The sequence below is a fragment of the Malus sylvestris genome, chromosome 7 (genome assembly GCF_916048215.2).
Source record: "Malus sylvestris chromosome 7, drMalSylv7.2, whole genome shotgun sequence".
Classification (NCBI taxonomy): domain Eukaryota; kingdom Viridiplantae; phylum Streptophyta; class Magnoliopsida; order Rosales; family Rosaceae; genus Malus; species Malus sylvestris.
Genome location: NC_062266.1, coordinates 24,444,615 through 24,465,657, shown reverse-complemented (window position 1 = coordinate 24,465,657; position 21,043 = coordinate 24,444,615). Strand labels below are relative to the sequence as shown.

The 21,043-nt window shown below is 36.2% G+C and overlaps 1 long non-coding RNA gene across 1 annotated transcript; it reads right to left on the bottom strand.

Annotated features, from left to right (window-relative positions):
- Positions 1–12,293: 12,293 nt before the first annotated feature.
- Positions 12,294–16,164, bottom strand: LOC126627797 (uncharacterized). The gene is made up of 2 exons (XR_007625136.1): positions 15,234–16,164; positions 12,294–15,162 (listed from the first exon to the last, which is right to left on the bottom strand). It is a non-coding gene; the product is annotated as an uncharacterized LOC126627797 (long non-coding RNA).
- Positions 16,165–21,043: the final 4,879 nt, after the last annotated feature.

Sequence of the window (21,043 nt, the reverse complement as noted above, 5' to 3'; positions counted from 1 at the left end):
GAAACTTTGTAGGTGAAGCTTTGCAAGTGAAGCTTTGAAGCTAAAGCTCTGTAAATGAAGCTTTCGAAGCTGGAGCTTTTATAAATGAAGCTTTTGAAGGTAGAGCTCTGTAAATGAAGCTTTTGAAGTTGATTGACATAAGTGATGCTCATGAATGTTTATGTTGATTGACATGAGTGATGCTCATGGATGTTTTCTTGAGTGATGCTCATGAATGTTAACATGAATGATGGTCATGAATGTTTATGTATCAAATGGTTGGTGGCATGAAGGAGAGTATCGGTTGTACATTTCATCACCTGGTTGGTGGTAATAACAGCGGGTTGCCGAATAATTTTGGAGTACTGGGCGTACTTTTGATCACCTGGTTGGTGGTAATAACGATAGTTTGCCGAATAATTTTGGTAGTACTGGGCGTACTTTTGGTCGCTTGGTTGGTGCTATTTTGGGCTTATGGGCCTTCATCCTCCATATGACATTGCAGCCTATTATTTTGGGCTTGCCCTTTTTTTATTTTTTATTTTTTATTATATTTTTTTATTTTTTACTTTTTTACCCTCTGATGGGGTTTATACAGATGTCTCTGAAAGATCTGAAAAATAAATTACATCATTCAAAAACAAGAAAAGTAAATCATGTCATGAGGTGTTTATTCCTCACTTTTGCTTTCTCTTTTCTTTTCTGCTTTTGTTTTCTCTTTTGTTTTCTGCTTTTGTTTCTTTTCTTGTTGCTTTACTGGTGGTCTCCCTACTCATTGCTTTTGCTTTCTATATTCCTTTTCTGACAGTGCTTGCTTTTCTTGCTTTTGAGATGATGGGCCACGAAATCCGATAACATGGATTTCCTATCTGAAATGTCTTGAAGATAACGTGATTCCCAAACGCTACTAGTGGTGTCACTAAACGCAGACTGTCTGCTGCCTATGTGAGAAAGCCTGGTGAGCTGATCGAGCACCCGAGCCTGCACCCAAACCATAGCCTGCATGCACTTAAGCGTCATCTTTGCTTGCTTCCTTACATTGTGGCATATCACCAAGGCCTTCAACTTCATAAGCCCTTTAAGCGCACAAAGCGCCCTTCTTGCTAAGTATCCTCTGAAAGCTGTCTGGATAACAATGGCGTAGTAGTGTTCTCTAGCATGATTAGAAGGCCTAGTCAGCCAAGCTACCTTAGCGGCTGCATGGGCAGTAGCCATTGCCGCTTCCGCCGTAGCCTCCGCCATAGCAAACACGTGTTTTTGCTCTACAGCTGCTGAAACATGCTTTTGCTCCGCAACTGCTTCTTGGGTCACGGTTTCTTGTTGGTTGAAATTTGTGGGTTTTCTGAAAATCCACTTGCGCTTCTCTCTTTTCTTTTGATCTTCGTAGTCTTTAGTGGGAGATCTGAAAGCTCTTTTGACAGCAGTCAACCAGGAAGTGCCTATTTTCTTCCCCATGAGATAATACAGTAAAAACTAAAATCTAGCTGCATTTACAGCTGCGAAGTAAGAGGCTGAGAGAGAGAACACAAAATGACAGATATTGATGGTGGGGGTGACCTTGGACGAGTTTGTAAATGTAGTTGGCTAAAGTCCACTTGTGGCGGACCTTGCAGATGATGTCGTCGTTTCCATGGCCAAGGACTTCGAGTCTCTCGAGGTCAACAGTGGTGATAACGGCACAGGAGAAGGTGTTGGACAGCGGTGATAGCAGAAAAACGCCCCAAAAAATAGGAAAAGGCAGCAGCAGCAAAAGCAATTTCTTGAGATCGACGGCAGTGACGAACTTGAAATCTCCGAAGTCCTTGGCGTAGGTGGAGCCCATGGCATGGACGACCATATCAAAGAAGGCACCGGCATTGAAGCCCTCCGCCTGTATATGGTCGCAGAGGGCTGTGAGGTTGCAATCCAGCGCGTGCAGATCTCACCTCGGTTGTCTTCAGTATCTCGTATGTGGTCGCAGAAGTCTGTGTCGTCCGTATCGAGCTTTCACTATTGGACTGGTTGTTTTTTTTTTTTTTTTGTGAGGTGGGAGAAAACAGGACAACCCATCTTGATGCAGATCTCAATGACTAAAAGCACACAACCTTAGAAACAAGAGAGAAAGAAAGAAAGAAAACTATGGTTGAGTTTCGGAGTTTTCATTTCTGCATTTTTTAGATATGGGTTTTGCAGTGACTTTGGTTCGCAGATTCACGGCAGAGGTGAAAAAATGAAAAAGAACCGACACAACTTTTCGTATCGATTCCCACAGACGGCGCCAAATGTTGATGCACAAAACCGGAGGCCTTGGAACAACGTAAATCCAACCGTGAATCTGCAAGTAAAGTAAATAACATAAGATGTATCGTGGTTCACCCCAAGGTTTGGGCTACATCCACACTGATTATGTATTTATCTGAGAGGTGAGGGAGAGAACCTCTGTAATATGAGAGGGGATGTGAGAGGGTTTGAAGCCTAAGAGTTGGCCTCTCCTAATTGTGAGGGTGATGGGTCCTTTTATAGAATAAGGACTCCTCACTTATTACATATTTTCCCCTTCCTTTATCACATAATTACATTTAAGTCCCCTGAGTATTTGTACAAGATCTAAATACGAGGCCCTAAATATGGTATAAATAAACATGGTAACCCGAGAACAATTCAGCGCGATCAGTTCGCATGCCAAGTTATATAGCTATTCACTGTACGCTGGGAAATTTGATGCTTTCAGTTGATTCACCTAATATTACACAAACACTTAAATTTGTTAGTTCAAGCAAATTAATTGGTACAATATATATGTCTAATACAAAACACTTCAAACTTACATATTCGAGAAACCATCGCGGAAACAATCCATGGTGTTTCTTGGCATACAATTGTGAAGCATGTGCCCGCTTCATCGTATCTTCATGCTCGTCTAGGTATGACATTGTCTCGTCACAACTGTTGAGTACGAACCAATGTGCTACCTCCATGTCTTTTTTGAAAAACGACTCGCCTCGTATTAGATCTCCGAAAGGTCAAGCAATTTGGACAAAAATTGAAAGTTTCTCTTTTCTCACACCCCTGTCATTATTGCAACCTTTAATACATTCCACAAAATGTAAGCGCCTCATATGCCACCCAAGCCTGTATAATTAATCATTCGGGTTTCGCTTTGTTTCGTACACTTTTCTTCAACTCCTCGAGAAGCCTGCCAAAATAAAACGATACGATACAAATTTTACTAGCCGTCAGATAATGATTTTATAAAAATGACGATGATTATATACCTTTCTATTAGATACATCTATATAAAGTTAACTAGTCCAACAAACAATGCCTCATTCGATAAGTGAATCATCACGTGAATCATACTTGTGAAGAAAACTGGAGGAAATATAATCTCAAACTTGCATAGAACTTGGACAATGTCATGGCACAACTGATTAACGTCAGTCTTTCGTAATGACCTTGATGTCAATTGCGAAAAAAAATCTGGATAACAACATGATTGGTTTCACTACGTCGTCTGGCAAGAGATGTCGAATACCAACAGGAAGTAGGTGTTACAGAACCACATGGCAGTTATGACTCTTTAGCCTAGCTAATTTACACCCATCAACATTCACGCAACGCGCAATATTAGAAGCATACTCATCGAGAAACTTTACAGACGATAAAAACTTTAAAAACTCTTTTTTGTCATTCGGTTTCATGGAAAAAAACGCAAGATCCCTTCTGGCTTTATCATTGTCCCTATTCATCCATAAACCGCTTCATATTCCCATTCAATTGGAGCGTTTCTATGGTCTTTTGGCAAACAATTGTCTTTTGGCAACATTCTCTTGAAAACCCCCAAAAAGTAATCAACATACTGGTTCGACATACGATACTTTATTTTGCTGTGCATTAGATCCATAATAGCTGTGAGAACCAAAAAGCCCTTGCACCCCAGGTATAACTCTTAGTTAGCATTTTTTAATAATTTTTCATATTGTTCAAATTCTACATCATTGATGTAGGCACGTCATCTTCCCCTTTTTAATTGGTATTTGTCAACGCAAATGGAAAAGCGTCATTTAAAATTTCCATGACTTGTTCATTATGATCCATATTAGGTTCAACATTGCCCACACTTTTCACGTTTGAAGACGAAGCATTGTCTAATTGTTCCCCGTGATGGTTCCAAATATTATAGGTCTTTACCATTCCATTCCTTACTAAACGAAATCTAACATTTTTAATAGTGTCCCTTAATGTATTGTTAAACCTCCTACAAGGACACTGGATTCTAGTTGCACCAGGGCTGTGTGTACATGCAAAGTCAATAAAATCATTGATTATGTCCAAGTATTTATCTGCGTATCTGTTCGGATTCTACATCCAGGTTCTGTCCATAATTCCTGCAACCACAATAACAACACAACAATCATAACAACTTCAACATGATCTTATCACCTTATGCCTCCGATAAATGCCCTATCCCATTTAGGAATGCAAAGTTATGTCATGTAATTTACGACTACTTCAAATTAGATTTCAATGTGGAGAAATTTCGACAACATCTCTGTACAGTTCTTCAAGTGCACGATGTTTATGCATAAAACCAGAGGTCTTGGAACAACGTAAATCAGACCGTGAATTTGCAAGAAATGTAAATAACACAAGATGTATCGTGGTTCACCGTAAGGTTTGGGCTACGTCCACACTAATATTGTATTTATCTGAGAGGTGAGGGAGAAAACCTCTGAATATGAGAAGGGATGTGAGAGGGGTGAGAAGGCTTAAGAAATGGCCCTCCCAATTATGAGGGTGAGAAGTCCTTTTATAGAATAAGGGCTCCTCATTTATTACATATTTGCCCCTTCCTTTATTACATAATTACATTTAAGTCCTCCGAGTATTTGTACGAGATCTAAATACAAAGGCCCTAAGTATGGTATAAACAGTAGTCCCCCAAGTCTTCAGTCAAGAGAGTCTTTTGGCTGGAAACTTGAAATTCAGTCATGTGTGGGCCGAAGTAACTAGATGTCGTCTAGAACTGATACTCGATATGCGGCGGTGCTCAAAGTGAAATGATGCTCAACTAGAAGTAGCACATGTTGCGAGGCTGCTCTGGTTGTGGCTTATGTTGACTTGGTTGACTCGGCTTATGGCGTTTAAAGATGAGGGAGTCCCTTTTGTAGAATAAGGGCTCACTCCTCAATACATAAATATGGGCTAGAGTTGATGCTCGCGACGAGGCGGTTACTCAGCTGGCGACGATGCTCTCTAATAAAGGTGAGGGAGTCCCTTTTATAGAATAAGGGCTCGCTCCTCAATACATAAGTGATGGGTCAGAGTTGATGCTCACGGAGAGGCGGTTGCTCAACAGACGGCGATGCTCTCTAATGAAAGTGAGGGAGTCCCTTTTATAAAATAAGGGCTCGCTCCTCAGTACATGAATAATGGGCTAGAGTCCCTCAAGTATTTTTCATGAGTGCTCTCTAAGGAAAGTGAGAGAGTCCATTTTATAAAATAAGGGCTCGTTCCTCAATACATAAGTGATGGGCTAAGTCCCCCAAGTATTTTTTATGAGGCCCAATTGAGGCCCAATATACGGTACATAATGTAGTCCCCCACGTCTTCGGTCAATAGCGTCTGTTGGCTGGAGACTTCAAATTGAAACCATGTATGAGCCGAAGTGGCTGTTGTTCGGAGGCGGTATTTGTATACCCTGCACTGAAGCTTTATAGGTAAAGCTTTGCAAGTGAAGCTTTGAAGCTGGAGCTCTGTAAATAAAGCTTTTGAAGCTAGAGCTTTGTAAATGAAGCTTTTGAATCTAGAGCTCTGTAAATAAAGCTTTTGAAGCTAGAGCTTTTGTAAATAAAGCTTTTGAAGCTAGAGCTCTGTAAATGAAGCTTTTGAAGCTAGAGTTTTTGTAAATGAAGCTTTTGAAGCTGATTGACATGAGTGATGCTCATGGATGTTGACATGAGTGATATTCATGGATGTTGACATGAGTGATGCTCATGAATGTTTATGTATGATTGATATGAGTAATGCTCATGAATGTTTATGTATGATTGACATGAGTAATGCTCATGTATAATTTGGGAGTACTGGAGGTACTTTTGATCACCTGGTTGGTCGTAATAGCGGCAGGTTGCCGAATAATTTTGGAGTACTGGGCATACTTTTGATCACCAGGTTGGTGATAATAGCGGCAGGTTGCCGAATAATTGTGGAGTACTGGGTGTACTTTTGATCGCCTGGTTGGAGCTATTTTGGGCTTATGGGCCTTCGCCATCTACACAACATTCCAGCCCTTTTAATTTGGGCTTTGCCATTTTTTATTTATTTATTATTATTACCCTCTAATGGGGTTTATACAGATGTCTTCGAAAGATACAAAAAATAAATTACATCATTCAAACATAAGGAAAGTAAATCAGATCATTTTGGTGGGGTGTTTATTCCTTGCTTTTGCAATGTCGCCATGTGCTCTCGCAGAGGAAAACCTCCCTTTTGCTTTTTGCTTTTTCTCGAAATGATCTGCTTTGCTTTTGTTTTTTCTTTTCTGCTTTGCTTTTGTTTTTTCCATTTCTTTCTCTTTTCTCTTTTCTCTTTTCTTTTCTTAGGGCTTCTTGGTCCACGAGTCCACAACTTGTTATCCACTTGCACTCTTGATTCAAAAGCTGTTGCGCCAGATGCTAATTGCTCCCAGAGACTATCCGTAACCTGAATAATCATACCCTACCAAGTTGACTCGGAGGTGGAGACTCAACTCACTGGACAACTCGTATATCTGACCCAAATCAGCTGCGTTCCCCTTTCATCTAAATGCTTTAGCTTACTGACCTTCCTGTCATGGACCACCCGCATTTTTTCCTTGACTTTTACTTCATTGTAAAGTTTCTTATCCCAAAGATATAGCTTCTATAAGGTGGAAGAGAGATTTTTGGATCTCAACATCAATTCTTCATCGAACCCCAATTGAGCAGGAGCAGCCACTTCAGTAGAAGTCAATGGCTCGGCACTTAAGCATCTTGGAAATTTCGTTCCCCGACTCTGAAGCTCTCTGAAACTGAACTTCAATCTCACGAGCAACTTCGAAAGCATCTCGAAACCCCAGTCGAGCTTTAGCTTCAGCTCTGCCATTGCCATGGTCCTCGCGCGTCTCCTCCTCATCACACAGTTTCCATTGTTACCTGCGCTCAGCGTTTGCGGCGGTGGCCTCCATCGGTCTGCCACGCCATCCGTAGCCATAATCTTCGACCCTTCGTGAGAGAGATTGGGGATTTTCAGAGAGATATAGTGATTGACTTCGAATCAGGCCGACGAACAACACAAGTTGAAATCTGGAATTTTGATTTTCGTCTGAATCTGATTTTGCTTTCTTTGTCTCTGTGACCCAGTTAGATCATAGTCGGATCTGCGGTGGTTGTTCACGATGTTTCATTTGTATGGATAGGCATGGAGGAGGACGCCATGATGAGCCTCTAGAAGGTGGATACGGCGGTGTTAATCTGGAACATGTCGGAGGCCACAGCTTAAGTGGGATCCTGCTTTCCAATGCCGAGGTCTCCTCGTCGGGAATAATTGAAGCCTTGACCCGCTTCCAGATCCCAAAATCTCATCTTGTTGTTTCCCTCCCAAACCTTAACCTTAGCCTTTACTTTCCCGAGAAAATCCCAACGCGAATTTCGAGGATGTAGAAGGAAAGTTGGTGTTTGGGTACAGGGATCTTGAAGAACCAGGCGATTTTTAGGGAGGAAGGGAGAGATATGAGAGAGAAAAGTTGTGGGATTACTGAGAGAGACTGGATTTTTAGAGAAAGAAAGAGAGTTTTGGGGTCCGCGAAGGTTTTCTGGAAAAGCCAAGGAATGAGGTTCTAGGTTACTGGGTTTTTGCAGATTTTGCAGATTCACGGTGGAGGTGAAAAAATGAAAGAGAACCGATATAGTTTTTCGTGTCGATTCCCATAGACGTCGCCAAATGTTGATGCACAAAACCTGAAGTCTTGGAACAACGTAAATCCGACCGTGAATCTGCAAGAAATGTAAATAACATAAGATGTATCATGGTTCACCCTAAGGTTTGGGCTACATCCACACTGATTATGTAGTTATTTGAGAGGTGAAAGAGAGAATGTGAGAACCTCTGTAATGAGAGTGAGGCTTTGAGAGGGGGTGAGAGGGCCTAGGAATTGGCCTCCCTTAATTGTGAGGGTGAGGAGTCCTTTTATAGAATAAGAACTCCTCACTTATTACATATTTGCCCCTTCCTTTATTACATCATTACATTGAAGTCCTCCGATTATTTGTACGAGATCTAAATACGGAGGCCCTAAGTATGGTATAAACACACGACATAGATATGAAATACCTATATGCCACTCGAAGAACGTAAAGAGATGACCCCGAAATCCCCATGACCAAAACCTAATCCTTTAACTGTAAACTACGCGCCATAACTTTGCATTCCCAAATTGTCCAAATAATGGGACAAGTCAAGAATCAAGTGGACCGCAGTCGTGCTTTCGCATCCATGCACAAAATCCAACTAATCCTCGAATGGGAAACTAAGTTTTACTAAAAAAAACACGTACGAAGTTAATTACAATTAACTTCATACATCACAACACATATTTGTATGTCACGTACAAAGTACATATACAATTCAACATTATACATAATTATAACATACAAAATTTAACAACATAATTTCAATATAATTTAAATAATTTATATTTTAAAAAAATAAAACGAAGAAAATACCTTCCAAATCGTTATCCACCGAGCGCTAGTCACACACAATATCCCTATACACAACGAATTTTACAACGTTAATAGGAATTGACATTGATACTTTTAAATGAAAATTTAAAAAAAAAACGCTTACCAAACACACCGAAATAGCTCGATCAACCTAGAGAAGATAGAGATTTATATGGATGGAGTATTAGAGGAATAAATTGAGAGAAAATGGGAACGATGGATGCCAGATAGAAGAAAAAACAAAGGGGGAGGAGGTGCAAGGGCGGATTATGCAGTTTTTTTGTAGTTTTTGCCTTTGCAGCGGAAGTCACCTTATAAAGATTACTTTTGGAAAAATTACTTTGCGCGACGAATATAGTGTTCGTCGCGCAAGTTGTAATTTTAAATAATTGGCGCGACACGCGACGAAAATCATATTCGTCGCACAAGTTTCAATTTATTTTCTTTTTAATTTTCCTTTTTGTTTTCTTTATAATTGGTTAATGTAAACTATTTGCATGACGAACACTATATTCGTCGTGCAAGTTGCATTATTATTATTTTTTTTAATTTTCTTTTGTTTTCTTTATGACTAATGTAATTTTTTTATCCAATTAAAAAACTCAAACCAAATTATATATTACCAAAATAATTAATAAAACTAATTTATTAACACAAATATATATTATAACTAATGTAAACATTAATAGTCATCCCTATAACATAAATTTTTAAAATAAAGTCAAACATAACGTTCAAATATATCTTATTTCATAAACGAAAAAAAAAAAAATTAAAGTTCACTCCTCCTCCTCTGGGGCATCAACAGGGATATCAGCAACTCGTGTGTCCTTTGCAGCCTGTTGCACATCGAACTTCCATTGCTGGAATTGCATTTTGAAAAGGTCGTCCTAATACTTTCGTTGCTTCTCATCGGTTTCATCAACCTCCCAATAAACCTGTAATGCCAATAAAAATAAATTAATAATCACAAAAATACTATTTTTTTAACAAAAACAATTACACATTCTTTAATACAAACTTACCGATAACTCCTGCACCATGGACTTCTTCAACTCTTCAGGCATCGTTTTCCAAGACTTAAAATCGGTAGAACATTGGTTCTGTACCAATCCCCTAATATCAAACATAAGTTCGGCGTACGCATCAGCCCTACTTTTGTCTTCAATGGAAGGCAATCGCTTACGCTGGTACCTCTCTATTCACAACACAGCTTTCCTCATTTTTTTTTCTACCACAAAATTTTAAAAGTAATAGACTATTAAAAAAATAATTTCAACCATATCAAATATAAGACAACTAATTCAAGAATAAATTTCTTTTTTACCTTTCCCTCCACGAGAGCCTTTACCCTAGCAACTTTTTGTTGAATTAGGAACCGAATAGGCCATTGTCTTTGAAACAAAACCTTTGAAAACTAGGGTTCTGAAACTGTGTTTATATAAAACCTGTAACACTCTGTGCGACGAACCCTTGGTCGTGCATAGTGTGTTTTACATGCGCACTAAATAAGAGTGTTTAATGGGCAGCTGACCGTTTTCAGCGAAACTTTGCACGACAAATATGTGGAAATATTCGTCGCACAAACATTTGGTGCCAAAAATTTTTTTCCTATTTTTTCTTGCGCGACAAATACATGTAATTTTGGTAAAATTAGTGCAATTGAATTCAATTTGGAGCTAAGAATCGTGAATAATCACAAAGGTGAGCAATTTTGCATTACAAAATTTTTTTTGAGTCAAGCAATTGTATTAGTAAGTTAGATATTAGATTAGCCACCGACGGGGTTCGAACTCACACCATCATCATGCAATGACACAACATCTTTCCACCACTGTGGTAGAGGGCCATTTTCTTATTTAGTGATTTTTAATTTGTTGATTTATCAAAAGAGAAGAAAAAAAAATGAACTATTAAAAAAAAAAGGATAAATTACATTTTAGCACTTCAACTTTAAGTCTTCTAACAACTCGTACCTCATCTTTTAAACATTATAATGTCATACATCAACTTACAAATTTGTTTTAATTTCATACCTCAATCTATTTTTATGTTAAAATTTCTGTTAAATGCTAACATAGTGGATATGAGACCCACTCTTTGCCCAACTAAAACTCCACGCTGGCTTTATTATTTGAAAAAAATATATAAAAATTAAAATCCAAAAAAAAAAAATTAAAAAAAAAATTAAGCCTCATTTCAAGGAAAAATACAAAAACACCACCACCCTCTCAAGAACCCTAATCCCCAATTTGAAGAAAAAAAGCTCCTCCGCCGCTCCAAATCTCCATCATCACCTCCCCCAAACACCATTCATATCGTCAATGACTCCTTGAAATTCACGACAGCTCTTCCACCAGGTTCGGCCGAGTCATGGACTGAGTTCACTGGTGATTCCGACGACGGCTCCAAAAAACGCAGGAATGACCGAAAGGTCGACGTCACCAAGCACGTCAGTTTCGTCTCCACCGGAATCGTCGTTCCCAACTAGGAGATCGACGACAATTCAAAGCCTCGGCGCACCATCGGGTTTAGATTTTATTTATTTATTTATTAAAAAATTCGAATTCGGATCCGTTGGGGGCGAGGAGGAGGACGACGACGAACAGACTTTTTTGCCGACAGCGTTTGGGAAGTCGAGGAGGTTCTAAAGACAAATTGGAGGACTTGGGACAAACGCGAGACGGTGGCGGCCGGCCGGCCGGGATGGGGTCTGGAAGCCTTCAGGGCATTCGAACAAAGGCGTTTAAGATGGAGAGATCAAATTTTGAACATAAAATTTAAATTTTAACAGCTTATGTGACAATTCAATATCTTTTAAAGTTTGTTTATTAAAGTTTGTTTATGTCAATTTAAATTATTATTTATTATTAAACTAATTAAAATTTAATAAAGCACATTTAAAGTTTAGTCAGTATAATTTATTCATCTTCTTTAATTTAAAAGAAGGCAAAAATAGGATAATTGCATCGTTCAACTCAATATTAATTATAATAAATGATTAAATTAATTAAAAATTAATAAAATACATTTAATAATAAATAAAAAAACATTTGAAGCTGCTGTCAAATTTGACAACAACCTCTTTTGTTGCCAATCCATGTCATCACCTCATACGATTTGACATTTCGTTTGGAGAATATTAGTGTGGTCTTTTTTTACTGTTATAGCTGATGTATACATTTTGGCATCTCTTTTGAAGATACTCTAAGAACACCCTTGCCAACAATTAAAAACTTTAATTTTTTGTCATTTCATCAAAATCAAGATCAACCCCAAATACAAACTTTTAAATAAAGATTTTTTTTAAAATTAATTTTAATTGTTAACAAAAAATTAATTATCAATAATTAATTAATTTTTTATTCCAATTAGCAAATGAGTGGGCCCTGCTGTTACCACGTTATCATTTAATAGCCAAATTGATAAAAAAGTTAACGAAAGTCTGACATTGTAACGAATTCATAAGTTGAGATATGACATTACAATGTTTAAACTATGAAATATAAGATTGTGGTTTGACCGTTGAAGTAATTTTATGTAATTTACCCAAAAAAAATATCTATGTAGCTTATATACGTACGTAACTGATTTGAAATTTTAATATCCCAAACTTATATTAAACAGTCAGACTGTGTAGCTGGATTGACAGGGAAAATGATTGATAAAACTCAAATAAAAACATAAAACGTGTGAGATGCTTGTAGAAAAAGGTTCACGCCACATACATGTTTGAAGAATAGTTATCAATCAAGAAACTAGAGACGTTATATTCTTACATGCATTATTTGTATATGCATAAAAGCAGTTTTCAGTTGGGGTGATGATCTCCTATGACCTCAGCTCATTACTGTTGTTTTTCTTTTCTCTTTTTCAGTCACTCTACAAACTTGTGGACCTTCAAATGTATGAACGATTCGTCTCCCTTCTTTTCACTTGATATAACAGCTCTTGTCATCAATGTCCCACATGACATGGCTTAAGATTCTTCTACTTCACTTGTGTATATGCTAAATTCACCGGTTCAATTCTATAGTAACAACATTAGCCACGCTAGTATAGACTTGGGTCTAATGTTCGTAACATTTCTTTATATGAGAAGTTCTGTTATAAGCTTAAAAAAAAATGAAAGCATACCCTAAAATCTTCGTTTTGTCTTTCATGATTGGATTGTAATAATGGATAATCTTTTAAGACTCGTTTGTTATACATGATTGAATTAGAATGATAAACTACTATATTAAAGATATGTTAAGAGAAAAACTATAAAATAATAAACACCTAGATTGGATTGAAGATTGACTAGACTAATCCTCTTCTTATTTTTATTTTTTCTTAAAAAGAGGACCAACCAGCGGCACCGCCCTAGGCAGTCCACTCTTCTAATCCTCTCTAAATGAAAAACCATCATTTCTGCCTTCAATATACCTTGATATTTAAGAGTCCTTCATTCTAATCCAGCCATATGTATCAAATGAGGTCTTAAATTCAAGGTATATTGATGGTAGAGGAGATAGATTTTTCTGTTGAGGCGAATACTAGATTAGACAATAGACTTCTTATTTCTTTATAAGTAATCCATCTTCTATTTTCAAGTTGAACACAATATTTTCGTTTCTTCATTCAGCATACCTTGAAATAATGATTTATCCATTATAATTCCTATAGACCAGGCCAATCATTAGATTCTTAAGATTATAAATAAATTAAAACAATGGTATTTGACAATCCAATGGCTCCAAATGTTTATGCATGCTTTTCTTTTCTTTTTCATGTATGCGCACCTGTCTTCCAAATGTTTACGCATGCTTTTCTTTTCTTTTTCATGTATGCGCGCCTGTCTTCGAATCAACATTAGCCATGGGTTGCTTAAATATCATACTTAACAAAAATGCTCTCCAAAAATTAGAGGCAGTTGGCCAGTGTTAGTAAAATTACAAAGTATAAATCTGAAATTACAAACTATGCCATTCTTCCGTCGTTGAAGCCAAATCATCATCCAATTATTACATTACTTAATACTGGACAATATTCAATCCAATAGTAATTATAATTAATTCTAAAACATCATCAATTTTCATTCCTCCATGAAGATGCTTCTTTGAATATGTACTATACGTGTGTGTGTGTGTGTGTGTGTGTGGTTTTGTGACATACAATTGTCTATGGAAAACAAGAAACAGATATATATATATATATATATATATATATATATATATATATATATATATATATATATAGAAGCATAATTATCTTTTACTCTTCTAAGTTCTGAGTTCCAGCACAGGCTTTCTATCAAAAGAAAAGTTCCAGCCTCTACGCCTCTACGCTTATCTTGTTTTGCATGTCGGGTATTCTGTCATGCATAGCCTGGCTGTATATGTGCATGCATGGTATTTCGAGTACTATCGACCAGCTCTAAAATGCGAAGGAATGAGGCATTAAAGAATATGAATTGTAGCTATAGCTAGCTGCTTAATTATATGGTATCAGTTAGACATGTACAGTTTTGAGATTTTCCACTGCATAAGTACCTTATAGTAAGTGATGTAGAAAGAAGTGACGTAAATAAAAAAAACAGTGATTGAAGAATTGATAACTCACATACAAATAGGTTATTTGTTGGTGGCATGCTGCAATATCCGGATATAAGTCTCGAAGGTGATAACTAATTGTGAACTAGGCCTAGAAGCTCATCTCTTCAGGTATTAGCACATATTTATGAATCCGAAAATCCACCATGTTACTGCAAAGAATACACACACACACACACACATATTCCTCTATATTGGAAAGATGAGGCAACACCTGTCTTTTGTCTTTACTTTTTTCTTTTAAACTATTTGGATATTTAGTACTTCTGGCGCAATACTAAATGCTTTAGCTCAGAATTTTCTCAGGATGATTTGCAAGAATTTTTTTGGGATTACTATGATGACAGGATGGTTGTATTCTTTGGGAGAAAGAGAACTCACGATTGAATCAGAGCCCTCAAGGTGATATCAAGTTTTCAATTGGGAATAGAGATATGTCATACTGAAGAGTAACCTGAACTACCGAACCACATGACGGCTACCACCTATATATTTTGATTCAATTGAATGTTTTATTACAGGAACTCCCAAATTTTTAGATCCAAAAAAATTCCGAATATATGACTAAATTCCAAAAGCAGAATCACCCAGAAATTCGTCTTTCCATGGCCAACAAAACCCTAAAGTAACTACAGCTACCCACTAGATCTACACATTCAAAAATCCTATATATAATGGGAACATGAAGGAAAGTATATATATTTTAAACTTAAATGATGGTACACGTTAGAGCATGATCAAGAAAAATTAACCACCAAGTTATATATGTTTAATAAACAACGATATGGACTATTAATGGCTGATGTTTAGAAAGCGTTTATTACCTTGTTGGTTTTGGATGCTGAAATTTTGATCCTTTTGCAGCTCTGCGGTTATATGTTTAGTAAGCAACGATGGATGGAATATTAAGGGCTGATGATTGGAAAGAGTTTATTACCTTGCTGGTTTTGGATGCTGAAAATTTGATCCTTTTGCAGCTCTGCGGGAGTATAGTCAGCTATTGCTGATGCAGCATCATCAAGATTCTCAACTCCTCGAGTTCAATCGACATGACTAAATCGATTAAATCATGTCACACTACTCACTTGTGAATCTTGATGATGCTGCACCCGCAAACAATGACTGGATCATCAATTTATCTTTCAAGTTACGGATTGAACTTGGACGATCATAAAGGAAAAAAGATAATATATAGGAAGAAATAGTAATGGAAAAAAGAAGAAAAATATATGAAGAAAATATAAGGAAAAAAAGAAAAAGGAACAATTGGTGTATTGTGTATGTCAGCCACAAGCATTGGCTGATGTGGTAAGTGGATCCAATGACCTGAGGCCTTGGGGGAACCCTAATAGAATATACGGTTCTCAACGACTGAGAAATTAAAAAAAATTCTTAAAAAAATTGAATTTTTTAAAATAATTTCATGAAAAACAAAAAAAGGAATTAGCACAAAGTAACAACACGGAGCCAACTACTTTTCCTTGTGTAATTCATAGATTCCATGGGTGTGAAGGACTTGTGGGTCAGAATACACTGTGAGTTATTTAGAAATCCGGTGGATGAGATTAGATGTGAATCATTAAGAAGAAGAAGAAGAAGAAAGAACAACAGCAGCAGCATCAAGCAAGGAAAGCCAAGCTAAGTTGGAAGAATTAAACAATAAAAATATAGAAGAAGAAGAAGAAGAAGAAGAAGAAGAAGAAGAAGAAGAAGAAGAAGAAGAAGAAGAAGAAGAAGAAGAAGAAGAAGAAGAAGAAGAAGAAGAAGAAGAAGAAGAAGAAGAAGGGTGTAGTAATGGTTAAGATCTATTCTTTGTAAGAAAGAAAGACATAGAGAAGACAGAGTCAGAGAGAGAGAGAGAAAGAGAGAGAGAGGAGTAGGTGAGGAAGGGTTTGTTGTTTGAGGTGCTTATATATACACGACTTCGTTGGGGGAATACTTCCGTGACTGCTAGATGCATGGAGCTTGTGTACCTACGGTTGTGATACACCACGTAATAGGAAAGGGATCCTCTCCGGATCCCTTCCACCTAAGCCTCATGCCCCACAAATCCGGACCCTTGAAATTTTATCTAATGGCTACAAATAGGGAACCCCATTAAAGTTATAATATCTTCAACCAATAATACTCTAGATACAGTTTGAGACTCATGAACATTTACCTACTTCAAATTCTAAATATATGTCATGATCTCGAGTACTTAGATATATGTCACATAATAAATCTGAGTACTCGAGATCATGACATATATTCAGAATTTTAAGTAGGTAAATGTTCATGAGTCTCAAACTGTATCTAGAGTATTATTGGTTGAAGATTTGAACCTTTATTCAATCAATCATAGAGTTCGAATTCAAATTAATACACCAACAATCTTCACCTTGACGAAATCCAAAGAAAGACAACCCGTTCAAGAGCAGATTTACCTTCTCCAAAAAATTCACGCTACTTGTCTCAACTCCTTCACTTTCTCTTAGTGGCAGATTCACAACTCGAACTTTTTGGAGTCCTACTGTAAAAGGTTCAAAAAAATTTGGACAATAACACGAACAAGCACTGGTGGTGGTTGGTGGTAAGGTCATTCTTGAGATTTTGAGGTCAAGGAAAATTAATGAAAATAGCTTGAAAACTTTGAGTTTTAACAATAAGGACAAAATAAAGAGTAAAGTGAATAGTACTATGATTGACTTTTTAGTGTAAAATGTGGTTTTTCGTTAAAGTGAACAGTACCGTGAGCTTTTCGTTAAAGTTCCTTATTAAAAAAAGATGTCTTAGTATAACTTCACATAATTATTTTTGTATTAAGCTTATAGTTGTTGGGTGTTTTTTATTTCTATTTTACTAACATTTTACCAATTGGCAATATCGGTCCCATTAGAAAAATGTTTTGAGTTTTTTTGTTTTTATATATAAACAATGAATGAATACCAAATTACAGTAATAATTTTTAAGGATCTTAATGGACACATACTACATATATATTGTTCTAAGACCATGAAGTTGTGAAATTATATATAAAAAAAAACTACTATTTTTTGTTCCAGACAATATATTTAAAGTTTTAAACATAACACCATTGTAAAAAACGAAAAAGGCTTCCCAGCAAAAAGAAAAATGGGCCCTAATTTGTTGCTAGGGAGATTTGACCTTTCGTGGTATTTAAAGAAAATGAATATGCGTGCAAAAACATAACCTCATATGTACTGACCAACAAGATAATTTTGGTGCCCCCGAGAATGCGGCCCCCATGCGGTCACCCGGCTCGACCTATGGGTTGAAAATGGTTATAGATAATATCGTTTATTCAGAAGAAAAAATTTGAATTTTGAAGTTTTCTGAATTTCTAATTGAGTCTAATTTGCTAGTGAATTCTACCTTAGTTATCATGTTCAATATATCGCATTGCATCGGTGTCAACTATATATTGCAGACAGAGAAAAATGCAGTCATAATTTCTTGCTCCCTTCATTTCAACTATAAATTATAAACAAACAAAAAGTTTCAATTTTCGCACATTTTTTTTAGCTTCTCTCATACCTCTGTTTATTATTAGTTATCAGATTGAATAATATTTAACAGACAAAATAAACAAAGGTGTGTTGGAAGAAAAAAAAAGCGTGTGGTTATTATTTCAAAAAGTTGGACATTTAAAAAGATAAAATGTATAAATTGATTAAGTTTTAAACCCTCAAAGTACAATATGAGAAAATTGAAACCAATAACATTTTTTGAAAACCACATCAAACCTGAAAGTTGTAAATTATAATTAGCCCTCTATTGTTGTATGATGCATAATCCGAGAAAATTGAAACCCATAAAGTTTTGTGAACGATGTGTGAATCGTGTGACAGTCTTCTTGGATGAGTAAAGCAGAGGGCTTGTAGCATATGCATTCTTCTTTTACTCAATTATTCTTTGGACCCTTTTTTTCAAACAATCCAAAATCACTCCTTTTCTTAAGAGAGTTTACAAAGTCAGATTGAATCTCATCAAACTAAGGAGAATATTTCTATTAAGACAACTGGCCTCAGAGCAGATTAAGCTGGAAATCGTTTGGGAGAACGGGTTAGCTTTTTCGTTTTATGAACCTAGAAGACAAAGAATGGATAGTGATTTTCATACTCTTAAAATTTTGGAACCCACCATCCTAATGTAGTGGAATCCCAATCTAGCTTTATATGCAACAACTATCACCTCACTCAATTGGTTGGGTACACACGAATCGTAATGAGCATAGATTTGTTGAAAACCCACCTCCAAAAATATAAGACGTGTTCTGGGGATTTCCCTTCTAATTAGTTTGCTGCAGCAACAGAATATTAAAAAACGTTTTCTTTTCTGAAACCAAAAATTCTCAGAGTTAATTTTGAACTTCTGAGACACCCAAAAAACAGTATTTGCCCGACAGAGTTCTACAATTCGTCGGACCAAAGTTTTAACTACGATCTTTGCCCGATTAATTTTGCTCAACGAAGTTCTGTCGGCCAAAACCTTTGACGACGAAATCCTTTCATCTGGAAATGGTGGTTTTTTTTATTTTTACAGTGACACTTGAGTTATCAAAGCTATAGAAGGACAGTTACCATTTTCACAGAGTGTGCATGGACATAATCATAATCATGCAGCTGATTTCACCACACTAATCAAGGACTAAAAGTTTTAATTCTATAATTACTGTGGGTTATTCGAAACTTTTCTCTAAATTTCAGATCATAAGAAAAAAATAAAGCAATTGATAGTTTCATTTTCAAGGTGCATGGTTATTAAAATTGTTGCTGATTTGACTGGATATTTTACGCGTCTCGCATTTTTTAAAATTCAAGCGTATTGCTATTTGAATTTATATTAAGAGAAGGGGAGAGTCTGAACTTAGCATGTTGAATAGAAATATCCTAATTACTAGGACAATCCATCATATGTGAACCTAGAACCACGTGATTAATTAAAGGCCACGCACTCTACCAACTAAGCTAAGGATGGCTTCTTTTAATTAGTTATTCCCTCCAAATTAGTTTTTAATTTTCTCACTAAATTAAGGGCAGCACATCATTTGCACATGTAGTGATATTTGAATGCATTAAGATCCTCTTTCCCTTGTTATTTCATTTTGTTTGGTTGAAGTGTTGACCCGAACCTCGTCCAGTCATGTGCATTATTCCTCAAGTGAATACCAGCTGAAAATATCTTCATAACTAATGTCTCCAGCAATTCAGAGTAAGCTTTACCAAGTAGCCACGCTAAGCTTTATGGTCAGAGAAATGCTTAAGCAATTCTCTTGTACGCTTTGCATATGAATCAAAAAATACAGGTGTAGTAGAAACTATTTGTAATAATACTAAAGGATAATTTCCATGAAGTGAAACAAAATTCCGGTCCAAACTTGGACAAGTTATATATAAAAATAAACTCAATGTTGTAATATATTTTTCTAGGTTTCTTTTAAGAAACTTGCCCCCACATATAATATGTTAATAAGTCCAAAAATATGCAATTTACAAATAGAATATTAAAATGAAAATAAAATATTTCTTTAAAGTTATATGAGACGATGATTTATTGTTATGTACATGCAATAACTTTTAGAGATTAGATATTTGTCTCTTTTTCTAATGTTATAATTTAAAATTGACATGCTCTACTACAATGTGGTTCCTTGTGTTGGAGAATAGGATCCTACATGGGTCATATAACAAAATAATATACAATTAATATAACACCGAGACCTTTAATGGTAAAACCTCACACCAAGTAATAGGTAGTTAAGTGAAAACAACATCAGCGATGTTGGTGGTGGACCTGCATGAGCCTACAAGGTTTAACATGGTATCAGAGCCCACACCTACTGAATGTTTTTAGTATTAATTAGGGTTCCTTAATTGTCTATTGTAATACAAGTTATGTGTAGCCTTTTACACATCTATTGCCTCCGATTAAGAGAAGAATACACGACAAATAAAATTCTATATTTATCTTGGTATTAGAGTAGGCTATTCTTTTGGCACATTTTGGGCCCAATTTACAGTGCTCGAATTTTGTCTCCTTAAGTTGAGTTTTTGAAAAGTTGTGCTAACTCTAGTTTAAGGCTATTCAATGACTGGGCTTTCGAAAAGTTGTGTAGGTTCTAGTCCCTGAATGATGACCGGTTGTATTAGCTCCGACATAGTAACTTGACTAGTTCTTGATGTGCATATTAGTTTCCCTTGTAACCAACCCTATGTGGGACCACTCGTGAGGGAATGTGCTGGAGAATAGGATCTCACATAGGTCAAAAGATTAAATAATATACAAGTAATATATGAGAGTTTTCACCTCTAATATCACTGAAGCTTTTTATAATGAAACCTCAAACCTAATGATAAGTGGTTAAATAGAAACAAATATCAATGATATTGATGGTAGGCCTACATAGAACTACAAAGTTTATCACTTGTATGCACGCAACTTCCATTTAGAATAACTAAGTCAGAATATATTGTCTTCTCTAACTACACTTCTATTATGTAATAATCTCCTATAGTTACAAAATTAATTTTGTCTCAGGATTATGACTGTAGAGAGATTCTATTGTGTAAAAGTTTTGTACTAGATATGACTTAAATATAAGATAATGATAAGATTGACATTTGGGAAATAGATAATCCACCCATTAAAATCATGATTCCTGATCATCTATTCTTATCTATGCCGTCACCACCACCAATGTCTGACATCATCAACATTGTTTATCAGCGATTTTCACTTAATTAA